The sequence below is a fragment of the Lampris incognitus genome, chromosome 4, assembly GCF_029633865.1.
Source record: "Lampris incognitus isolate fLamInc1 chromosome 4, fLamInc1.hap2, whole genome shotgun sequence".
Classification (NCBI taxonomy): Eukaryota; Metazoa; Chordata; class Actinopteri; order Lampriformes; family Lampridae; genus Lampris; species Lampris incognitus.
In genome coordinates, this window is record NC_079214.1 from 63,807,689 (window position 1) to 63,815,406 (window position 7,718).

At 36.0% G+C, this 7,718-nt stretch overlaps 1 protein-coding gene across 1 annotated transcript in view; it reads left to right on the top strand.

Annotated features, from left to right (window-relative positions):
- The first annotated feature begins 557 nt into the window (after positions 1–557).
- Positions 558–7,718, top strand: part of LOC130111852 (uncharacterized) — a 73,338-nt gene continuing 66,177 nt past the window's right edge. The window contains exon 1 of the mRNA XM_056279149.1: positions 558–605. The gene's annotated coding sequence lies outside the window, so the exon portion shown is untranslated. The remainder of the gene's footprint in view (positions 606–7,718) is intronic.

Here is a 7,718-nt window from a genome sequence, read left to right on the forward strand (position 1 = left end):
TGTGAATCGCATCTGCGATGCCTTGCTCTGATAAAACCCGGCCTGTGTCACTATTTGGGGGGGGGGGGGCGTATGACTCACTTGGATTTAGCATGTTGGTTGAATGTAAGGTCAGATACTGCGAACGGAAGAGCTTCCAAAAAAAGGGATTAGTGGATTAAAAGCCAAGGAGAACTGCAGTGTTGCATAAGGGCTGAACTAGGCTCCAAACAAGGCAGAGGAATGAGTTCTTGTTTAGGATGGGGGTTGAAGTACTACTTGTCACGGTTACGACTCCCAAACGTAATGTTCTTGATGAGTAGGCAACAAGTAAGCCGTAAAGAGGATTTGCAGTAGTAGCTAATTGCAACAAGATGCCAAATGTAAACGGAGTGTACCAATAGAGCAGACAGCTTTAGCAGGATTTAACAGGGCTGTTCCAGAAGACAGGTTGACCTTAACCTCGCTGCTACCAAGACCGGATAAACCCACCGCGGTACGCCACTTAGCCTCCCGAAATAATAAAGAAACAAGCAGATGAAGGGAACTTTCTGCAAGGGTCGGGGAGCACTATGGGATGGGACAAGACAGTTTCTGGAAGAGCTCTGTGAAGCCTGCACTGACAGGTAGGTTGGGGAATAGACCTACCCTGTTCGCATTATCTCCCTGTTGGGAGGTAGCAACACGGCCTGCAGTGTCTCATGTTGTCTTCACCCTGCCTTGATTTGCACTGAAACGCACACTTTAAAAAGAAAAACGTATGCACACAGGGACAAGAGGCGCTACAGTTCCTACTTCCGCAACCCAAAACCTCGGACTTGACCCTAACTTGAACCAAAACAACTCCCGAACAAGCCACGTTTAAACATCGCCCTAACCTGACACGTACCTCCCCTGCGTCCCGGCTGATGCCGTCCTCACCGGCCATGACAACAGTTAACACTGAGGACCTTAAATCTGTCCATTTCTACACATCCGTCAATACCTTCGCTTGTTGCATCGCCACTTTTTTAGCTTTTTTATGATTCGTGACTTGTCCTGCGAGGGGACCGAAGCTTATCCTGCTCTCAATCCAAGTCTCTCTCCATTTCAACCAAAAAGAAGGTAGAAAAGTGAATTTTACCAAAGTTACCGCGAACAATCATATCCGTCAACACTCTCCGAGGCTAACGGGACCTTGTCCTTGCAGATATAACTGCTGTGTTCCGAGATCACAACTAATGTGAAGCGTTTCCTCTGAAGGTCTTCCTGTCGGACGGACCCACCCACATAAGCCCATTATCAAATTATCGAAAACACAATGTTCTGAACAAACTGTGTAGCTGTGAAAGTGTCTAAAATCTTTTGGTTTAGGCAGCTAAGGATGGCTCAGGATTACTGTGTGTGTGTGTGTGTGTGTGTGTGTGTGTGTGTGTGTGTGTGTGTGTGTGTGTGTGTGTGTGTGTGCAAAGTGATTTCAGTCCACCCTTCTCAGTGCTTGAACAGAACACAGTGTCCTCCTGACCCTAACTTAGCCAATCAGGGGGCAGATTTGGCTGATAAGAAACTGTGGGGTTCATTTTTGGCCGAGACATCATGCTCCCCCCACTATATGGCTTGTCAGTGGGGATGCCTCACGTGTCTGCAGATGAGACTCGTAAAATCACATGTCCAGCATTAATTAGATGTTCTCATCCGAGACAGGCTCACACACACACACACACACACACACACACACACACACACACACACACACACACACACACACACACACACACACACACACACACACTGAGGCTGCAGAACATTAAACTGTGGCTCAAATGTTACCATGTGGCCGCATACTGACACACCAGTTAGTGGCCACAGACTGTTGTGCGATGTCTCCTACTCACATACTACACATCCACATGAGCCGCAGACTTTGATCTCAAACAAGATACATCTACACATGGGAGATAAACTAGTGTTTCTTTTTACAGACTGTTTACATTAAAAGTCTACACATGGGAGATAAACTAGTGTTTCTTTTTACAGACTGTTTACATTAAAAGTCTACACATGGGAGATAAACTAGTGTTTCTTTTTTCAGACTGTTTACATTAAAAGTCTACCCATGGGAGATAAACTAGTGTTTCTTATTTTCAGACTGTTTACATTAAAAGTCTACACATGGGAGATAAACTCGTGTTTCTTTTTTCAGGCTGTTTACATTAAAAGTCTACACATGGGAGATAAACTTGAGCTTCTTTTTTCAGATTTGTTTACATTAAAAGTCTACACATGGGAGATAAACTTGAGTTTCTTTTTTCAGACTGTTTACATTAAAAGTCTACACATGGGAGATAAACTAGTGTTTCTTTTTTCAGGCTGTTTACATTAAAAGTCTACACATGGGAGATAAACTTGAGTTTCTTTTTTCAGATTTGTTTACATTAAAAGTCTACACATGGGAGATAAACTTGAGTTTCTTTTTTCAGACTGTTTACATTAAAAGTCTACATATGGGAGATAAACTAGTGTTTCTTTTTTCAGGCTGTTTACATTAAAAGTCTACACATGGGAGATAAACTAGTGTTTCTTTTTTCAGACTGTTTACATTAAAAGTCTACACATGGGAGATAAACTCATTTCTTTTTTTTTTAGATTGTTTACATTAAAAGTCTACACATGGGAGATAAACTCGTGTTTCTTTTTTCAGGCTGTTTACATTAAAAGTCTACACATGGAGATAAACTAGTGTTTGTTTTTTCAGACTGTTTACATTAAAAGTCTACACATGGGAGATAAACTCGTTTATTTTTTCAGGCTGTTTACATTAAAAGTCTACACATGGGGGATAAACTCGTGTTTCTTTTTCAGGCTGTTGACATTAAAAGTCTACACATGGGGGATAAACTCGTGTTTCTTTTTCAGGCTGTTGACATTAAAAGTCTACACATGAGAGATAAACTCGTGTTTCTTTTTTCAGGCTGTTTACATTAAAAGTCTACACATGGGAGATAAACTCGTGTTTCTTTTTTTCAGGCTGCTTACATTAAAAGTCGACACATGGGAGATAAACTCGTGTTTCTTTTTCCAGACTGTTTACATTAAAAGTCTACACATGGGAGATAAACTAGTGTTTCTTTTTTCAGACTGTTTACATTAAAAGTCTACACATGGGAGATAAACTCGTGTTTCTTTTTTCAGACTGTTTACATTAAAAGTCTACACATGGGAGATAAACTAGTGTTCCTTTTTTCAGACTGTTTACATTAAAAGTCTACACATGGGAGATAAACTCATTTCTTTTTTTAGATTGTTTACATTAAAAGTCTACACATGGGAGATAAACTCGTGTTTCTTTTTTCAGGCTGTTTACATTAAAAGTCTACACATGGGAGATAAACTCGTGTTTCTTTTTTCAGATTGTTTACATTAAAAGTCTACACATGGGAGATAAACTCATGTTTGTTTTTTCAGATTGTTTACATTAAAAGTCTCCACATGGGAGATAAACTCGTTTATTTTTTCAGGCTGTTTACATTAAAAGTCTACACATGGCAGATAAACTAGTGTTTCTTTTTTCAGACTGTTTACATTAAAAGTCTACACATGGGAGATAAACTCGTGTTTCTTTTTTCAGGCTGTTTACATTAAAAGTCTACACATGGGAGATGAACTCGTTTCTTTTTTTAGACTGTTTACATTAAAAGTCTACACATGGTAGATAAACTAGTGTTCCTTTTTTCAGACTGTTTACATTAAAAGTCTACACATGGGAGATAAACTCATTTCTTTTTTTAGATTGTTTACATTAAAAGTCTACACATGGGATATAAACTCGTGTTTCTTTTTTCAGGCTGTTTACATTAAAAGTCTACACATGGGAGATAAACTCGTGTTTCTTTTTTCAGGCTGTTTACATTAAAAGTCTACACATGGGAGATAAACTCGTGTTTCTTTTTTCAGATTGTTTACATTAAAAGTCTACACATGGGATATAAACTCATGTTTGTTTTTTCAGATTGTTTACATTAAAAGTCTACACATGGGAGATAAACTCGTTTATTTTTTCAGGCTGTTTACATTAAAAGTCTACACATGGCAGATAAACTAGTGTTTCTTTTTTAAGACTGTTTACATTAAAAGTCTACACATGGGAGATAAACTCGTGTTTCTTTTTTAAGGCTGTTTACATTAAAAGTCTACACATGGGGGATAAACTCGTGTTTCTTTTTTTCAGGCTGTTTACATTAAAAGTCTACACATGGGAGATAAACTTGAGTTTCTTTTTTCAGATTGTTTACATTAAAAGTCTACACATGGGAGATAAACTAGTGTTTCTTTTTTCAGACTGTTTACATTAAAAGTCTACACATGGGAGATAAACTCATTTCTTTTTTTTTATAGATTGTTTACATTAAAAGTCTACACATGGGAGATAAACTCGTGTTTCTTTTTTCAGGCTGTTTACATTAAAAGTCTACACATGGAGATAAACTAGTGTTTCTTATTTTCAGACTGTTTACATTAAAAGTCTACACATGGGAGATAAACTCGTGTTTCTTTTTTCAGGCTGTTTACATTAAAAGTCTACACATGGGAGATAAACTAGTGTTTCTTATTTTCAGACTGTTTACATTAAAAGTCTACACATGGGAGATAAACTCGTGTTTCTTTTTTCAGACTGTTTACATTAAAAGTCTACACATGGGAGATAAACTCATTTCTTTTTTCAGATTTGTTTACATTAAAAGTCTACACATGGGAGATAAACTCGTGTTTCTTTTTTCAGGCTGTTTACATTAAAAGTCTACACATGGGAGATAAACTTGAGTTTCTTTTTTCAGATTTGTTTACATTAAAAGTCTACACATGGGAGATAAACTTGAGTTTCTTTTTTCAGACTGTTTACATTAAAAGTCTACACATGGGAGATAAACTAGTGTTTCTTTTTTCAGGCTGTTTACATTAAAAGTCTACACATGGGAGATAAACTAGTGTTTCTTTTTTCAGACTGTTTACATTAAAAGTCTACACATGGGAGATAAACTCATTTCTTTTTTTTATAGATTGTTTACATTAAAAGTCTACACATGGGAGATAAACTCGTGTTTCTTTTTTCAGGCTGTTTACATTAAAAGTCTACACATGGAGATAAACTAGTGTTTGTTTTTTCAGACTGTTTACATTAAAAGTCTACACATGGGAGATAAACTCGTTTATTTTTTCAGGCTGTTTACATTAAAAGTCTACACATGGGGGATAAACTCGTGTTTCTTTTTCAGGCTGTTGACATTAAAAGTCTACACATGGGGGATAAACTCGTGTTTCTTTTTCAGGCTGTTGACATTAAAAGTCTACACATGAGAGATAAACTCGTGTTTCTTTTTTCAGGCTGTTTACATTAAAAGTCTACACATGGGAGATAAACTAGTGTTTCTTTTTCCAGACTGTTTACATTAAAAGTCTACACATGGCAGATAAACTAGTGTTTCTTTTTTAAGACTGTTTACATTAAAAGTCGACACATGGGAGATAAACTCGTGTTTCTTTTTCCAGACTGTTTACATTAAAAGTCTACACATGGGAGATAAACTAGTGTTTCTTTTTTCAGACTGTTTACATTAAAAGTCTACACATGGGAGATAAACTCGTGTTTCTTTTTTCAGACTGTTTACATTAAAAGTCTACACATGGGAGATAAACTAGTGTTCCTTTTTTCAGACTGTTTACATTAAAAGTCTACACATGGGAGATAAACTCATTTCTTTTTTTAGATTGTTTACATTAAAAGTCTACACATGGGAGATAAACTCGTGTTTCTTTTTTCAGGCTGTTTACATTAAAAGTCTACACATGGGAGATAAACTCGTGTTTCTTTTTTCAGATTGTTTACATTAAAAGTCTACACATGGGAGATAAACTCATGTTTGTTTTTTCAGATTGTTTACATTAAAAGTCTCCACATGGGAGATAAACTCGTTTATTTTTTCAGGCTGTTTACATTAAAAGTCTACACATGGCAGATAAACTAGTGTTTCTTTTTTCAGACTGTTTACATTAAAAGTCTACACATGGGAGATAAACTCGTGTTTCTTTTTTCAGGCTGTTTACATTAAAAGTCTACACATGGGAGATGAACTCGTTTCTTTTTTTAGACTGTTTACATTAAAAGTCTACACATGGTAGATAAACTAGTGTTCCTTTTTTCAGACTGTTTACATTAAAAGTCTACACATGGGAGATAAACTCATTTCTTTTTTTAGATTGTTTACATTAAAAGTCTACACATGGGATATAAACTCGTGTTTCTTTTTTCAGGCTGTTTACATTAAAAGTCTACACATGGGAGATAAACTCGTGTTTCTTTTTTCAGGCTGTTTACATTAAAAGTCTACACATGGGAGATAAACTCGTGTTTCTTTTTTCAGATTGTTTACATTAAAAGTCTACACATGGGAGATAAACTCATGTTTGTTTTTTCAGATTGTTTACATTAAAAGTCTACACATGGGAGATAAACTCGTTTATTTTTTCAGGCTGTTTACATTAAAAGTCTACACATGGCAGATAAACTAGTGTTTCTTTTTTAAGACTGTTTACATTAAAAGTCTACACATGGGAGATAAACTCGTGTTTATTTTTTAAGGCTGTTTACATTAAAAGTCTACACATGGGGGATAAACTCGTGTTTCTTTTTTCAGGCTGTTTACATTAAAAGTCTACACATGGGAGATAAACTTGAGTTTCTTTTTTCAGATTGTTTACATTAAAAGTCTCCACATGGGAGATAAACTCGTTTATTTTTTCAGGCTGTTTACATTAAAAGTCTACACATGGGAGATAAACTCGTGTTTCTTTTTTCAGACTGTTTACATTAAAAGTCTACACATGGGAGATAAACTCGTGTTTCTTTTTTCAGGCTGTTTACATTAAAAGTCTACACATGGGAGATAAACTAGTGTTTCTTTTTTTAGATTGTTTACATTAAAAGTCTACATATGGGAGATAAACTCGTTTCTTTTTTTAGTCTGTTTACATTAAAAGTCTACACATGGGAGATAAACTAGTGTTTCTTTTTTCAGGCTGTTTACATTAAAAGTCTACACATGGGAGATAAACTAGTGTTTCTTTTTTTAGATTGTTTACATTAAAAGTCTACATATGGGAGATAAACTCGTTTCTTTTTTTAGACTGTTTACATTAAAAGTCTACACATGGGAGATAAACTAGTGTTTCTTTTTCCAGACTGTTTACATTAAAAGTCTACACATGGGAGATAAACTTGTGTTTCTTTTTTTAGATTGTTTACATTAAAAGTCTACATATGGGAGATAAACTCGTTTCTTTTTTTTGAGATTGTTTACATTAAAAGTAAAAAAGTCCTTGAGGTCACCGTTTTCAGACCAAAGAGGTTCAAAGTTGCTCCACAGTGAAAGGGACAGAAGCATACATTGTTATCTATATGTCTGAGTGGCATGTTGGATGCCTTAGCGATGTTCCTTTCATCTGACTTGTTAAACAACAAAGTAACAAACCGTGGAACTCAGATTGATCAAAGAACTTATTCGAATTTCTTTGTTGCCTTCACTATAAACAACCGGCAGCCTTGAAAACCCCCTTTGAAGCTGAGGGCAGTGTCACGTCTATCAGGTTGGTTTTTCTCTTCCTTTCTTCTTTTTTTTTAAGATAAAACCGCGTCAATAGAAATCCTCAGCAGCTCCGTGAAACGGACTTCAAATAAAGGTGACTTGACCGGACTTGATCTGTGG